This window comes from Chiloscyllium punctatum, chromosome 9, assembly GCF_047496795.1.
Source record: "Chiloscyllium punctatum isolate Juve2018m chromosome 9, sChiPun1.3, whole genome shotgun sequence".
NCBI lineage: Eukaryota > Metazoa > Chordata > Chondrichthyes > Orectolobiformes > Hemiscylliidae > Chiloscyllium > Chiloscyllium punctatum.
The window spans coordinates 90,154,982-90,170,963 of NC_092747.1; the positions used below are offsets into that span (position 1 = coordinate 90,154,982).

Genomic DNA, 15,982 nt, shown 5'->3' on the forward strand with positions numbered 1-15,982 from the left:
GCAGCAGGTGTTGCACCTCCTGGGAAAGGTGCAAGGTGTGGAGGAACAGTTGATGGGGAGTGTGGACCTAATGAGTTGCAGAGGGAACGATCCCTATGGAAAGCAGATAGGGGTGGGGAAGGAAATATCCTTTTGATGGTGGGTTCTGACTGCAGGTTGTGAAAATGGTGAAGTGTGGTGCATTGGATTTGGAGATTAGTGAAGTGTAAGGTGAGGTACGGTTTCTGTCCCTGTTGTGTTTGAGGGTGGGGTGTCTTGGATGTTTGAGGGCAGAGGTGGGAGATGCAGTTGAAGGCCTCGTTGATAATGGGGAGGGAAAATTACAGTTGTTGAAGTTGGAGGACCTTTGGGATGTCCTGGAGTGGAATTGCTCATCCTGGGAGCAGAATCAGCAGAGACAGAGGAATTGCAATTGCATTTTTGCAATGGTGGAGTGGGAGGATGTGTGGTCAAGGTTACTATGGGGAACAGTGGATTTGAAATAGATGTCACTGCTGAATCGGTTGGTGGAAATGGAGAGGGAAAGGTCCAGGAAGAGGGGTGGTAGGTGTCAGAAATGGTCCAGGTGAATTTGAGGGCAGGGTGGAAGATCTGGGTGAGGTGGATGAACTGTTCAAGCTCCTTGTGGGAGCACGAGGCAGTGACGATACAGTCATCGATGTAGCAGAGGAAAAGGTGGGGGCTGGAGTTGGCGTAGCTGCAAAAGAGGGACTGTTCCACATATCCTACAAAGAGGCCGGCATAGCTCGGATCCATGCAGATGCCCATAGCCACCCCTCTGCTTTGTGGAAGTGGGAGGGTTCAAGGGAAAAGTTGTAAAGGGTGAGTACCAGTTCTGCCAAGTGAACGAGAGTGTTGGTGGAAGGGTACTGCTTGAGTCTGCAGAAGAGGAAGAAGTGGAGGGCTTTTAGGCCGGGGAACTGAAAGTCATGAAGAAAGTAGAGGGTGTGAGTGGCATCCTAAATGTAGGTGCACCAAAGGGGACAAGACAGAGTCGAGATAAGAGGAGGTGAATTCAGTGGGACAGGAGCAGGCAGAGACAATCGGTCGACGCAGGGAGTCAGGTTTTTGGATTTTGGGTAGGAGATAGAAACAGATGGTGCAGTGTTGGGGAACAAAAGGTTAGGGACTGTGGATAAGTGATCTCCCTAGGTGATGAGGTTGTGGATGGTCCTGGAAATACTAGCTTGGTGATAGGAGGTGAGGTCATGGTCAAGGGGGCAGTAAGAGGAGGTGTCAGTGAGTTGGTGTCTGGTTCAGTGAGGTAGAGGTCAGTGCGCCAAACTACTGCATCTCCCTTGTCAGCTGGTTTATTGGTAAGGTTGGGGAGGAGCTAATGGCTGCACATTGTGAGGGTGGGAGGTTGGGGTAGGTGAAAGGGGTGGAGAGATTGAGGCAGTTGATGTTGTAACAGCAGCTGGAGATGAAGAGGTCAAGGAAGGGTAGGGGGCCAGGATGCGGTGTTCAGAAGGATGAAGAAGGGATCTTCGGAGGGAAGGTCTGAGTCATGTTTGAAGAAGTAGGCACAGAGGTGGAAGCAGCTGAAAAAGAGTTCAACATCTCAACATGTATGAAATTCATTAACATGTGGGCGCAGTGGAATGAAGGTGATTCCTTTGCTGAGGACTGACTGTTCATCCTCAGTGAGGGGTAAGTGTGGGAGAATGGTAAATACCTAGCAGGGCTTGGGGCTGGGGCCTAATGTTGAGCTGGATTTGGGAATGAGGGTGGAGATTGCTTCTGAAGAGGGAGTGTGTGGAAGTGGTCATGTGATCGGCAGTGACGTTAGCAGAAGTGGTGTTGTTGGTGAAGATGGAATTAACATTATCGGCAAAGGCAGAAGTGATTTGGTCAGTGGTAGTCGCGGGGGCAGCGTGGTGGGTCCAGTCTGCAAAGGCGATGTGGTCGGCAGGATCGGCAGAGAAGATGTCATCCTCTGTGGCTGTGTGGGTGGCTGAAGTGACCATGTGGTTAATGGTATCGGGGATTCAGAAGGTGGGTGGGCATAGGATCTGGAATGGTCGAGGAGGTCTGGCTTTAAAGGTAAGTAAGGGAGAGTATTGTGTATGTACACTTTTTGATGTCCAATATGGTGGAGAAAAAACATTAGTTCAGGCTGTAGATCCTTCTGAGGATGAAGAATAGCAGAGGTCCTTCACAGGTCTGAGAGAGTGAGGCCCTGAGGCTGACTGTAGTGAGAGAAGATGCAGTACATGACAGCAAGTGTGAAGCTGAGGATCCAGAGGGAGAACCATTTCAGGAGGCTTTGGATATGCTATGGGTAGTGGTTGTTATGGTTTTGTCCAAATTGCGACAGTCTGAATATTGTCTGGAGTCTATGGGCGATAAGCCAGCTGTGTAGGCAGGTGCTGAGGAAGGAGACATAGCTGTAGTAATGGGATTGTTTCAGGATGTGGTCAAAGAGCTTCAAGGTGGTGGAGATGGCTGGGGGTTGCAGTGGGAGAGACACTCGCTGAGATCTTTGCAGCGGGAGGAGGAAGAAACCCTCTTCAAGATGAGCATCCTTTGCAGAGGCTTCGCAGTAAGATTTGCAGCAACTTGGAGATAGTGAGGAATGCAGATGCTGGAAAGTTAGAGTTGATAAAGTGTGGAGCTGGATAAAGCACAGCAAGTCAAGCAGCATCAGAAGAACAGGAGAGCCGAAGCTTTGGGCAGGACTCTTCATCAGAACTGGGGAGGGGGAAGGGGACTGGGAATGAAATAGAGGGAGGGTGTCGGGCTGGGGGAAAGGTAGGTGGGACGGTGATTAGTCGGTGGGAAGGGACCAAAGAATCACTCCCAGTCTGGCAGAGATTTACCTGCATCTCCTCTAACCTGATTTACTGCATACTTTGTTACCACGTGGTCTCGAATACATTGGAGAGATCATGTGCAAACTCGGGGATCAATTCGGGAACATATATGATCCACATGCTCTAATCAAACCCACCTCCTGGTTGCCAGCCATTTCAACTCCCTCTCCCTCTCCTCTAATGAAATGTCCATTGTGAGCCTCCTCCACTGTCAAAATAAAGCCACATGTAAACTGGAGGAAGAACACCTCATCTTCTGCCTCAGGAGCTTATAACCTTATGGCCACAACATAGAATTCACTAGCTTCCAGATCTCCCCACCCCCCACCTCATACCAGGCCCAGCCCTCCCTCTCCACCCTGCCCCTTGATCTGATCTAACCCGTCCATCTTCCTTCCCACCTACCCCTCCACCCTTCCCCCTCACCAAACTCATTCACCTCCTACCTACATCCACCTATGGCCATCCCACTACCTTTTCCCCCAGCCCAATCCCCTTATCTATTTCTCAGCCCCGCTCCCCTCCCCAGTCCTGATTAAGGATTCTGTCCAAAATATTATCTCTCCTGCTGTTCTGATCCTGCTTGACCTGCTGTGGTTTTTCCAGCTCCATATTTTATTGACTCTCACTTTCCAGCATCTGCAGTCCAGTTGACATTAAAATTGGAGGTATAGTAGTTAGCAAAGAAGGTTACCTCAGAGGAAAATGGGTTGTTGATCAGATAGGCTGAGGAGTGGTAGATGGAGTTCAATTTAGATAAATGTGAGATGCTATATTTTCGTAGGGCAAATCAGGGCAGGATTAATACACTTAATGGTATTGTCGTGGGGAGTGTTGCTGAACAGAGACCTTGGAGTGCAGGTTCATAATTCCTTGAAGGTGGAGTAACAGGTAGATAGGACGGTGAAGAAGGTGTTTGATATGCTTGTCTTTATTGGTCAGTGCATTGAGTAGAAGAGTTTGACTGGTCATATTGTGGCTGCACAGGACATTGATTAGGCTACTTTTGGAATCCTGTGTTTAATTCTGGTCTTCCTACTGTAGGAAAGATGTTGTGAAACAAGGAGAGGGTTCAGAAAAGATTTCCAAGGATGTTGTCAGGGTTGGAGGGTTTTAGTTATAGGGAGAAGCTGAATAGGCTGGAGCTATTTTCTCTGGAGCACCGGAAGCTGATGGGTGACCTTATAGAAGTTTATAAAGTCATGAGCGGCATGGATAGGGTGAACATTCAAGGTCTTTACCCCAGGATAGGGGAGTCCAAAATTAGAAGGCAAATATTTATCGTGTGAGGGTAAAGATTTAAAAAGCACCTAAGGGACAACATTTTCACACAGAGGGTGGTGTGTGTATGGAATGAGCTGCCAAACTAAGTGGTGGAGGCTGATACAATTACAACATTTAAAAGTCATCTGGATAGGTATATGAATAGGAATGGTTTGGAAGGATATTGGCCAAAAGCTGGCAAATGGGACCAGATTAATTTTGGATATCTGTTCGGCATGGATAGGGTGGACTGAAAGGTCTGTGTGTGCTTTACAACAGTATGACTCCATAACACATCTCAGAAAAGGAAAGTGGTTGAGAAGGACAGCCCTTCACATACTTCACAGAGCACAGTAATGAGAATACAGTGAGTGAACACATTTTTATTTATTCCTAGGTTGAGGATTTTGCTGGCTGGATGAGCATTTATTGTCCATGCTTGCATGCCCTTCAGAAGATGGTGTTGAGCTCCTTTCTTAAACAGTTGCAGTTGTTGGGGTCCAGGGGCATCCACAGTGCTATTAGGACCATGACCAGTCTCCAGGGTCTTTTAGAATCACTTTCAGCAAATTTTATCAAAGGATTCTGCTTTGTGTCACATTGGATCATCATGTTATATTACAAACAATTAACTTTCACAGTACAAGAAGGATTGTTTGTGTGACAGTGGTATTACCAGAATGTTGTAACTAACTGTGGTGGTTAAAAATGATGCTTCAGAGGAATATATCAGAAAGTGCTGGAAATGCTCAGCAGACCTGGCTATATCTGTGGTGCAATGCTTTGAATCACTATTACTTGGTTAGAGAAGGATTTTAAAGTAGTAGAAAGAAATGCTAAGCATTTCCAGACCTTTCATCTTCTTTATTTAAATTTTCTAGCATCCACAATACTTTGCATTTATGTTAACCTCATTGAAAAATCTGCTTAATCTTTAAATGGTACACTGTACAATGGCCTGTTAGGTAGAGAGGATCTCATATACTGTTGCTTCAGATATTTTCATCTAACAACAGCAATGCAGTATGGGTAATGATGAAAAAGAGCTGTGATCAATTGCATTCCTCACATATGTCTGCATAGTGATGATGTGTTATACTCTAGAGAGCAACCAATACAGTATATCCTGTATATCATACTACTGCATAAGACATCTGTTCACATTTTTATCCTATTAAAGCTGACAAACACCTGAAACTGTGCAGGAAAAATAAAAATCTGCTGTTACAGATCATAAGTGTGTGATAAAACTTCATAGCTTCCAATGTGGAGTAAAATAGCAAAGAATCTTTCATAAATCAAATGTTTAGTCGTGACATAAAATAACTTCATATTTCTCTCATGCTCCTCACTTATCTCAAGACTTTCTCAATGAAGTAACAGAGATGGCTAATGAAGGGAATGTACTGGATATTTTCTCTATGGTCTTTCAGAAAGTGTATGACAAAGTCAATAAAAGACTTGTTCACAAATTGAAGCTCATGCAACAAGAAGGTCAGTGTCAGCTTGGATAAAATATTGGTTTAAAAGAAGATAACAGTGAATTGTGGTTGTTGTGCTTATCTATGCTAATCCATACAGAGGACTGGTAACTCAAACAGTGTGTGTGCACTTGTTTGAAGGAATAAAACTATAGAAACAAATCTAAGAGTTCACACATTTGATTTCTAGCTCTGCTGATATCATCAATCTGAAGAACACATGAGCATATCAATCACATCCTGTTAATGATGGGTAGCATTAGTTCTAGATATGCCCCTTAAAAGTGGTCAGACTGGAGGGTGGGAGATAATGGTGTTCTTCAACAGTTAGTGCTATTATCACTGCATATATATTTATGTAATAGTATATCATGGAGTTTCATGAGTTGGATGAAGAGGGAGGAGGTACTCTTTTTCCTTTTTCTAATCTGCTTTCTTCACCATCCAAGTTGGTGAATAACTGGCAAATTATTCTATGACATTAACTTGTCAGTACAATTAAGACATGGCAGGGCAGCTTGGCCAAGTGGAATATACAGCTTGTGGAATGTGGGAAGTCATGGATACACTAAATGTCCAAAATGCAAATGTCTGCAGGAAGTGCGGTTCCCTGCATAAACTTGAGCTCTGGATTTCACAACTTGAGTGATGGCTAGTGTCACTGTTGTGCATCTACATAACTGAAGACAGTATGTATAGTTTCCTTAGGGAGTAGTCACACAGCAATTTGCGGGGAAAAACCAGATAGGTAGTGCAGAAGTCCCAGAGACATTCTTGTTCACAAATTGGTTTTACACAGTGAATACAGGTAAGAGTGATGATCCTTCAAAGGAATGCAGTTAGAACGAAGTTAGTGTTACCTCTGGTGGCTCAGCTATACAGAAGGAGAGAAAGAAGAGTGGAAGAGTGGTCCTAGGAGGGGATCCTTTCATTAGGGGATTAGACAGGAGTTTATACAACCTGATTCCAGGATAATATACTACCTCCCTGATGCCAGGGTCAACCATGTCACAGAGCAGCTGTAGGACATTCTACAAGGAGAGGCTCCATGTTGGCACCAGTGACTTGGGTAGAAAGGAGGACGAGGTCCCTAAAGTAGATTTCAGGAAGCTAGGAGCAAGATTGAAAAGCAAGACACCTAATGTAGTAATCCCATGTTTACTTCCAGTTTCTCATGCTAGAATAGAAACAGGAGAACTGAGCAATTGAATATATGGCTAGAAAACCAATGTGGTTAGGACATCAGATTACAGGGCAGAGGGACCAGTTTTGGGCAGATAGAACATATGCGAGATGGACAATCTGCAATTTAGAAAGATCAGAAATAACACTCCCTTCGGGAGATTTGCCTTTGCTGTTGGGGAGGGGTTAAACTAGACAGTAGAGGAATAGAATATAAGTGAGAGCTGTGATTCAATGGAAGCAAAAGTGGTAAAATGGAATAATGGGACAGTGAGCCAAAATAGAGTATAGGCAAAACAATGGTAAATGTCAATGATTATTTGAGTGCATGAATTGATTGCAAATGGATGTTTTCATTAACATTGCAGAAATGCAGCTAAGGCAAATCAAATTTGTGAAATAAATATCCAATGATGTTCTCCTTTTTAGGAGGGATAGGCATGAAGGATAAAGATGTGGGATAGCACTCCGAATAAGGAATGAGATTAGTACATATGTAAAAGAGCATCTTAGATTGAAGGACTAAGATGAAGAATTAGCTTGGGTAGAGCTAAGAAATGGCAACGTGGAGGACATATTGTTGGGAGTTATTTCTAAGCCATAGATGTTGTGGTTCTGTTCGCCGAGCTGGGAATTTGTCTTGCAAACGTTTCGTCCCCTGTCTAGGTGACATCCTCAGTGCTTGGGAGCCTCCTGTGAAGCGCTTCTGTGATGTTTCCTCCGGCATTTATAATGGCCTGTCTCTTCCGCTTCCGGTTGTCAGTTCCAGCTGTCCGCTGTAGTGGCCTGACAACAACTGTCCACTGTCTCAGGCAACAACTCACCAGAACGAAGGACCCAATACTCAACATGAGCAAAACCAATGTAGTGTACAAAATCCCATGCAAGGACTGCACAAAGCACTACATAGGACAAACAGGAAGACAGTGAACGATCCATATCCATGAACACCAACTAGCCACGAAATGACACGACCAGCTATCCTTAGTAGCCACACACGCAGAAGACAAGCAACATGAATTCGACTGGACAACACTATCATTATAGGGCAAGCCAAACAGAGAACAGCCAGGGAATTCCTAGAGGCATGGCACTCATCCACAGACTCTATCAACAAACACATCGACCTGGACCCAATATACCGGCCACTACAGCGGACAGCTGGAACTGACAACCGGAAGCGGCAGAGACAGGCCACTATAAATGCCGGAGGAAACATCACAGAAGCTCTTCACAGGAGGCTCCCAAGCACTGAGGATGTCACCTAGACAGGGGACGAAACATTTGCAAGACAAATTCCCAGCTCGGCGAACAGAACCACAACAACGAGCACCCGAGCTACAAATCTTCTCCCAAACTCTAAGCCATAGATGGTAGAGCTAATTTTTGGTTATGGCATAAATCAGTAAAACAAAGATGCATGTCACATGATTAATACAATTATAAAGGATGACTTAAATTTATATATCACCTGGGTTAACAAAGTCAGTACTAATGCTGTAGAGGATGAATTCCTGGACCTTGTATAACATGAAGATTTGAAAGAGTATGTTAAAAAGCCAACTAAGGATTGGGCTATTTTGGATTTGATGCTGTCTAATAAAAACCATGCTACCATGGAGATTTTGGAAATGGAGAACACAATATGATTGAATTTTGCATGAAGTTTGAATGTAAGGTCTTAAGATGTTGGAGAAAAACAAATCATTCAGCCTATCAAGTATGCTCTGCCATTCCGTTAGACATTGGTTGATCTTATGATGCTCAACCCGACTTAACCCCGTAATCTTTGATTAGATCTCTGATTAAAAATGTGTCTATTTCAGTGTTGAATGTACTTAATAATGTACTAAAAAGGCAAATGTTATGTTAGCATTAATTTGAAAGATATTTAGTGCAAAAGTCAGGATGTCTTGCTGTGTTTATATAGAGTCTGGGTGAAACTGCAACTACAATATTGTGTACAGTTTTGATATCATTATCTAAGGAAGGATATACTAGGGATAAGTTAGTACAATGTCTGTATTCTCTAGAGTTTTGAAGAATAGGAGTTGATCTCATTCGAACTTCAAAAATTCTTATAGGTCATAACAAGGTCAATGTAGATCATTTATTTCCTCTGGCTTATGACTCTATAAGCAGGAGACATAGTCTCAGGATAAGAGGTATGCTATTTAAGATGGAGGTGAGGAATTTCTTCTTTCAGAGAGTGGAGAATCCATGGAATTCTTCTGTGGAACCTTAATCACTGAATCTATTCAAGATTGAAATTAACAAGTTTCTGGAGATCAGTGGCATTAAGGGATATGATGATCGGAATTTGGGTTGAAGTAGGAGGCCAAACATCTCACTGAATGCTGGGCTGAGCAGCCTACTTCTATTCCTTATAGTCCTATGTTCCTAGGTATAAATTGTGGCAGACAATAAGGATGATATTAGATTAGATTAGATTAGATTAGATTACTTACAGTGTGGAAACAGGCCCTTCGGCCCAACAAGTCCACACCGCCCCGCCGAAGCGTAACCCACCCATACCCCTACATCTACATCTACCCCTTACCTAACACTACGGGCAATTTAGCATGGCCAATTCACCTGACCTGCACATCTTTGGACTGTGGGAGGAAACCGGAGCACCCGGAGGAAACCCACGCAGACACGTGATTAGTTAACTGCAATAAAATTTAGAAAGGTAGCAGAATAGATAGACAAAAGACAGAAGAGTGAGAAAGGATAAGGAGGCAATATTGAGGCAATGGTAAAATTTAACATACATTCAGGGAGAGTGGGACCTTGGGGGTTCATGTGTGTAGATTATAGCACATATGAAAGAGTAGTTAGCAAAGCATATTGGACCCTAGACTCCATAAGTGGAGGTATTGAGTACAAAAATTGTGAACATATGCTGAGCTTTTATAAACCTCCACTTTGCCCCCAGTAAGAATATTTCAATCAGTTCTGGAATAATGTGAGTAAGCTTGTCAAGGTGCATAGAAGATTTACCAGAGATGGGGGAATTCAGTGATGAGGTTAGGCTGGAGAAGCTGGGTTGTTCTTAAAGCAAAGTTGAGGGGAAATTTGATTGAGGTGTACAAGATTATTAGAGGTTTGCAAAAGTTACACAAGAGAAGTTGATCCCATTAGTTAATTGCATAAGGAGTAGGGGACACAAGTTTAGGATTTTGAGAAAACAATATAGGGTAATGTGAGGAAATTATTTTGCCCAAAATGTGGCGATGACTTTGAACCTACTGCCTTTGAGGCTGGTGGAAGTCAATACAATTCATAATTTCAAAAGAAAATTGGATTGACATGGAAGCAAAATTAACTTCTCGGTCTCTGGGGGATAGAGTAGATGATTAGATATTAATATTCCCCACAAGAATGATCTGACCATGTGAACTAGAAGCAGGAGGAGGCCACTCAGCCCTTGAGTCTGCGCCACCATACAAGAAGATTATAGTTGACCTCTTAGCCTGTCCAACCATTCTGTTTAAGGCAACCTGCACATTTCAGGTGTCAGTCTGGTCAACCTTCTTTGAACTTCTACCAACACATTGATGTTCTTCTTTAAATAATGAGACTAATACAGTGCGCAGTGCTCCAAATGTGACCTCATAAATGTCCTGTATAACTGAAGAATACCCTCCCCACTTTTTTTTTCAATTCTCCTCATAATGAACAGTGACATTTTGTTACTATGATATTTTCCAATTACTTTCTGTACCTGCAAACTACCCTTTTGTGATTCACACACAGTGACACTCAGACCCCTCTACGTCTCAGAACTCTGTAATCCTCCAACATTTAGATAAGATGCATCATTTTATTTTCACTTCCAATCTGGACAAATTCACATTTTCCCACAACCTACTCTATTTGACAGATTTTTATCCAGCCACATTATAGCGTCCTTATGTCTTGGATGTAGGTTTACTCGCTGAGCTGCAAGGTTCACTTTCAGACATTCGTTATGTCTTCTTTACAACTTATTTTTCTAACTACTTTTGTGTCACGACCAACTTTGGCAGCAGTAACTTAAGTGCCTTCCTCCAAGTAATTTATATAAACCGTAAGAAATTGTTTCTAAGCATTGATCCCTGTGGCATTACCCCTCCTTTTGCCAACCTGAAAAATATCTATTTATGCCTAATCTTTGTTTCCTGTGAAATAGCAAATTTCATTCCATGCCAATATTAAAGCATTTAAATTATGATCTTTTATGTTCCACGGTAAAATTTTTATTGTGACACCTTATTAAATACCTTATATAAATGTAAAAACAATATATCTTGATATTGATATAATATGATTTTTATTTTAAAGAGCCATGTTGACTTTGCCTAATTACCATGTGCACCTGTAAGAGTCCTGCTCAAGTATGTATAATAATAGTTTTGAACATCTTCCCTATCTATAGGCATTCAGCTCAGAGATTCCTGTTTCTTTCTCTCCTTCCCTTTTTGCATGAGATGTAATATTCACTATTTTCTAATCTAATGTTACTATCCCAATAGATAACATTTTGGGAAATAAAACTGACACAACTATTACTTCACTTCTTTTAAGGCCCCAGACCAAAGTCCATCAGATGCCAGAACTTGTCAGTTTGCAATTTTCATAATTTGCTCAGTACTATTTTGTATTAAGTTGCTCTTTCTGTTACACTTCCTGATTTACAGCTGTCTCTGGGATCTTACTTGTATCTTTGACTGTGAAAACCAACTTTAAAAAAAATCTGCAAATCCACCATCTCCTTGATCCAAGCAGAACACATTCTGACAAACTAGTCATGTTTTTATGAGAATTAACTTTTTAAAAGAAACCTGGAACTGACACACTCATAAATTATGTCAATTATCAATGCTATCCATGATCATTTTGTCAAAAAATATAAAGAGCCTCTCCTCACAACCACTCCCCAGCACCCATAGACAAATACAATTGGTTTTCAAAGATCCCACACACGGACAACAATGGAATACAGACAATTTTTTGACATTTTCTTTTTGCAACGTTTTGAATCAAATTGTGTATAACATTGGAATATAAATGTAAGTGATTTGTGTTCAACAAGTGAGGTGTAAATTTTGCTTGGAGCATGGTGACCTCATTCTCCCCTCCCCCAATTAAAGCGTTCATTGATGCATTCCAGCGCTGCTGCTCAGACCTTCTGGCAAGGCAAATCCTGGCATAAATACAAGCAGGACTTGAAAAGGCTTTGAGAAATCACAGTGTTCAGAAAAAAAAGCTCTGTTGCCAAAGATAAAATCTACCATTCTTCATTTCTTTCATTAAGTAAAATCCTTTTTATTTTATTTTTATTTTTATTTTGTTTTCAACTTGCATGTAAAATGTTGAAAAGTCTTCTATTGCTACATCTCCACAGAAAATTTGGGACTCAGGATCACAACGTTTGTCCCTATTCAGATTTATAAGCCAAATGTTAATGTCAAACCAGAGAGAGTGAGGATGAAAGACATCGACAAATCTGAGAAAATTGAAGCTGTACCAATCTGAAGAGTGCGGCCTCATTAAGCTCATGTTGCACTGCCTCCCAAGAGGCAGGTGGCCAAAGCAGCAGCCCAATCAGATGTTCAAGAAATGTCAGTCACAGGAGGTGATAGTCAGGATCCCTGGGGATGGTTCCAAATGAGCATTTGCTGTAAGCTGTGTTGAGTAGAGCTGAGGGAACATCAGTGATCAACATGGCTGCTGAGGGGTTTGAAGCTGATAGGCCATCCCACATACCTTTCCCCCAGCCCCACCCCCACCCCCTTCTATTTATTCTCGGTCCCCTTCACCATCCCCAATCCTGATGAAGGGTCCAGCCAGAAATTTCAACTCTCCTGCTCCTTTGATGCTGCTTGACCTGCTATGTTTTTTCTAGCTCCACATTTTATCAACTTTGGAGATTATTCATCTCATTTTCAGAATATGACAACAGGAGTTCCTCAGGGAAATGTCTGAGGCCTAACCATCTTCAGCTATCTGCTTAATGACATTCTTTTAAACATAAGGGCAGAAGTGAGGAAGTTCATTGATAATTGCATGTTGCTTAGCAGTTTACATAATGTCTCAGAAACTGAAGCAGTTCATGTCTCTATGCAGCAAGACATGAAGGGTACCAATACTTGTACTGATAAAGTAGAAAGTAGCATTGTATCACATTTTATTCCTGATGAAGGGCTTTTGCCCGAAACGTCGATTTCGAAGCTACTTGGATGCTGCCTGAACTGCTGTGCTCTTCCAGCACCACTAATCCAGAAGTCCCAGACAAAGACCATTTCCAAGAAAAGCAAATCTAACCATCTTCTTTTCTATTCAGCGGTATTACCTTCATTGAATACCCCACTATCAACATCCTGGGAGTTGTTATTGACTAAAAACTGAACTGGATCAGCTATATCAATACTATAGCTACAAGAGCAGGTCAGAGGCTAGGGATTCTGCTGTAATTCATCCCTGGCACTCCAAGACAGGAGTATGATGCAAAACCCTCACTTACAGCTCCAACAACACACAAAAGATTTGACACCAACCCAAACAAAGCAGCCCGCTTAATTGGGATCTATGACCTTCAATATTGACTCCTTCAACCACTGATGCACAGTGGGAGCAGTGTACCAAGGACATTTAGTGTTGATCAATAAATGTTGGTCTAGCCAATAAAGGCCAAATCCATGGAATGAAGTATTATAATCTAGTGGACCCAGTTGTAATCAATCACAGTTGATGTTCACACCAGACCAGTCAGTTCCCTGACAGGAACCTGACAGGATAAATCATAAATTTCGTGTTTATTTTTCTCACTAAAGCGATTTTTTAGTAAAATATAAGTGCACAATATAGCAGTCTTTGTTTTAAGAGTAAAATTTTTTTAAAAACTTATTGACATGTAAAATGAGGACAGACAAGAAAAAAATAACACCTTTGTAGTCTTATAACTCAAGATTCAAAGAATTTAAGCACACAGTAGAAATCACCTAAGGACTGTTTGCAGATTAAACAGAAACAACAGCTTTGAATCTGAATCAATATATACTCTGGTACATTTTACAAACTTTATTGCAATGCTGATAACATCTCATGCTATATCTCTAGCAAGACATAGTCTTGTTCATTTCCAAGATTCTTCTCTTTTTGTTTTAATATTTTGATGGGCTTGAAGTTATTAAGATTTCAACTCATCTGAAACTATGGAAAACTCTGAAGTATTATTTATCTTATACTAATGGGTTAGCTTCATTCCAATGCTATACTATCTCTGATAATATTTGAATTCCTTTTTTTCTAACAAAAATAACTTCAATAAAAACTTATCTTCACTTCTTTTATACTGACTGACTCCTAATCCTCCAGACTGCGGTTAGTAATGACTTATTAATCTAAAATTGCTTCATTATTTTATACAGTGTTTCTTAGGAATGCTGCGTAGCACTCCGTCAAAAGACTTCTCAGCACCTTGGAGGTTGATATTATATTCTCTCTCAAATGACTTCCCAACACAGACGGAAAAATGAAAGTCTGAATCTGAAACAGAATTTGTTGGAGAAACACAGCAGGTCCTACAGCATCTGCAGAGAGAAAGAAGACTTAATGCTTCGGGTCCAGTGACCCTTCTTCAGAACTGATTGTAGCTAAGAAAACTTTGGTATACATGCTGAAGACAGGAATTGGGTTGGGGGTAGGGGTGGTTTGGTGTTTGAGGGGTTTGGGGGAACCAATAGATGGAGATGGAGCCCAGAGAGGGAAAACATGTTAGCCACTACCCATTTATTTGTCTGCCCAACTATTGTTCTCTCTCTCGGTTCCACCTATCTTTTATTCCTCCCCCACACCATCCTCAGCATACTTACCAACCTGTTCCTTATTACAATCAGTTCTGAAAAAGAAATCAGTGGACCCAAAAAGTTGACTCTGCTTTCTCTCCATAGGTGCTGCTGGATCTGCTGAGTTTTTCTAGCCATTTTTGTTTTTGTTCCAGCATCCACAGTTCCTTTGGGTTTGTTTTTGTTCAGAAGCTGAAATGTCCTCCCACTAAACCTTTTGGAAGGCATCTCAAGGAACTTTTTCTCACTTAGAGTTATGGATATTGCAGTTTTTAAAATCAAATTGTTAACTGCCAACACAGACAAATCCCTGAGTTTGTTAGAACTCCAAGAACTTAAACATGTAATAAACACTATTAAAATGTTACCTTACCCCACCCACACCTGCAAACTGAGACTTTGTGTGTGAAGTTATTTCTGACCCACACCTTGACTTTAGTTATTAGTTTATGGCCCTAGTCTTAGATCCTATTGATAAAATAATTTTCTCTCTGTATACCCTAACAGTACAATGTTATAATAAGATAGTTTTGCTCAAATTATCTCATAATCTTCTAAAATCCAAATTACACAAGTCTTAATCTTTGCTTTAGAGTATAAATTCCACTCTTTTGCTAAGGTTATGCTGCACTCCATCTTCGGGCAATATAGGTGAGTGGTATCCAGGACTGAAAATAATGCTCCAATTGTTTTCTATAATCATATAGCTCTAACATAACTTTGTATTATTGAGATAAAAAACTCAATATTCCTCCAGCTCATTTCACTAATAATGGCCAATGGCAATTTAACAGTTAATGACGTGGACCTTCAAAAACTTATAGCTTTTCTCTGTTTAGGAGGGCAAAACAGTGGTGTACTGATGGCATGATTAGACTAGCAATCTAGAGACCTAGGCTAGTAATCAATGGATGTGGGTTCAAATCCCACTGTGAAATAAACCTGGAATTGAAAGGTGGTCAGTAATGGTGGCCATAAAACCAGCATTTATTGTGATTTATCCATTTGGTTCATTAATGTTCTTTTAGGAAAGGAAATCTACTGCCTATATGTGACTCCAGACACATGGCAATGTGGTTGACTCTTAACTGCTGTTTGAAGTGGCCAAACAAGTCACTCAGTTCAAGGGCAATTAAGGATGGGTCGCAAATGCTGACTTTCCTAGTGACATTCACATCCTGTGAAAGAAAGTACTTGTGTTTTCTATTCTTGAGCGCCTATATTGCATGATTTTGAGAAGTCCACACAGGTAGCAATGCTGTACAGTTACTCTCCAAATGATGATGTGTACGAGGCAGCAGTCTCATGCCCCTGTGTTAATCAGGTGACTGCTCACTTCCTCATTGCACTCCATGTGAGCATCTATGTGAAGCAGAAATTGCTTTACCAAAACACTTCATTTGCAATACAA

General features: G+C 41.4%; 1 protein-coding gene across 1 annotated transcript in view; it reads left to right on the forward strand.

Moving 5' to 3' along the window:
• slitrk6 (SLIT and NTRK-like family, member 6) overlaps nt 1-15,982 on the forward strand; it is a 34,335-nt gene that overhangs the window by 14,483 nt on the left and 3,870 nt on the right. The window lies entirely within an intron of this gene.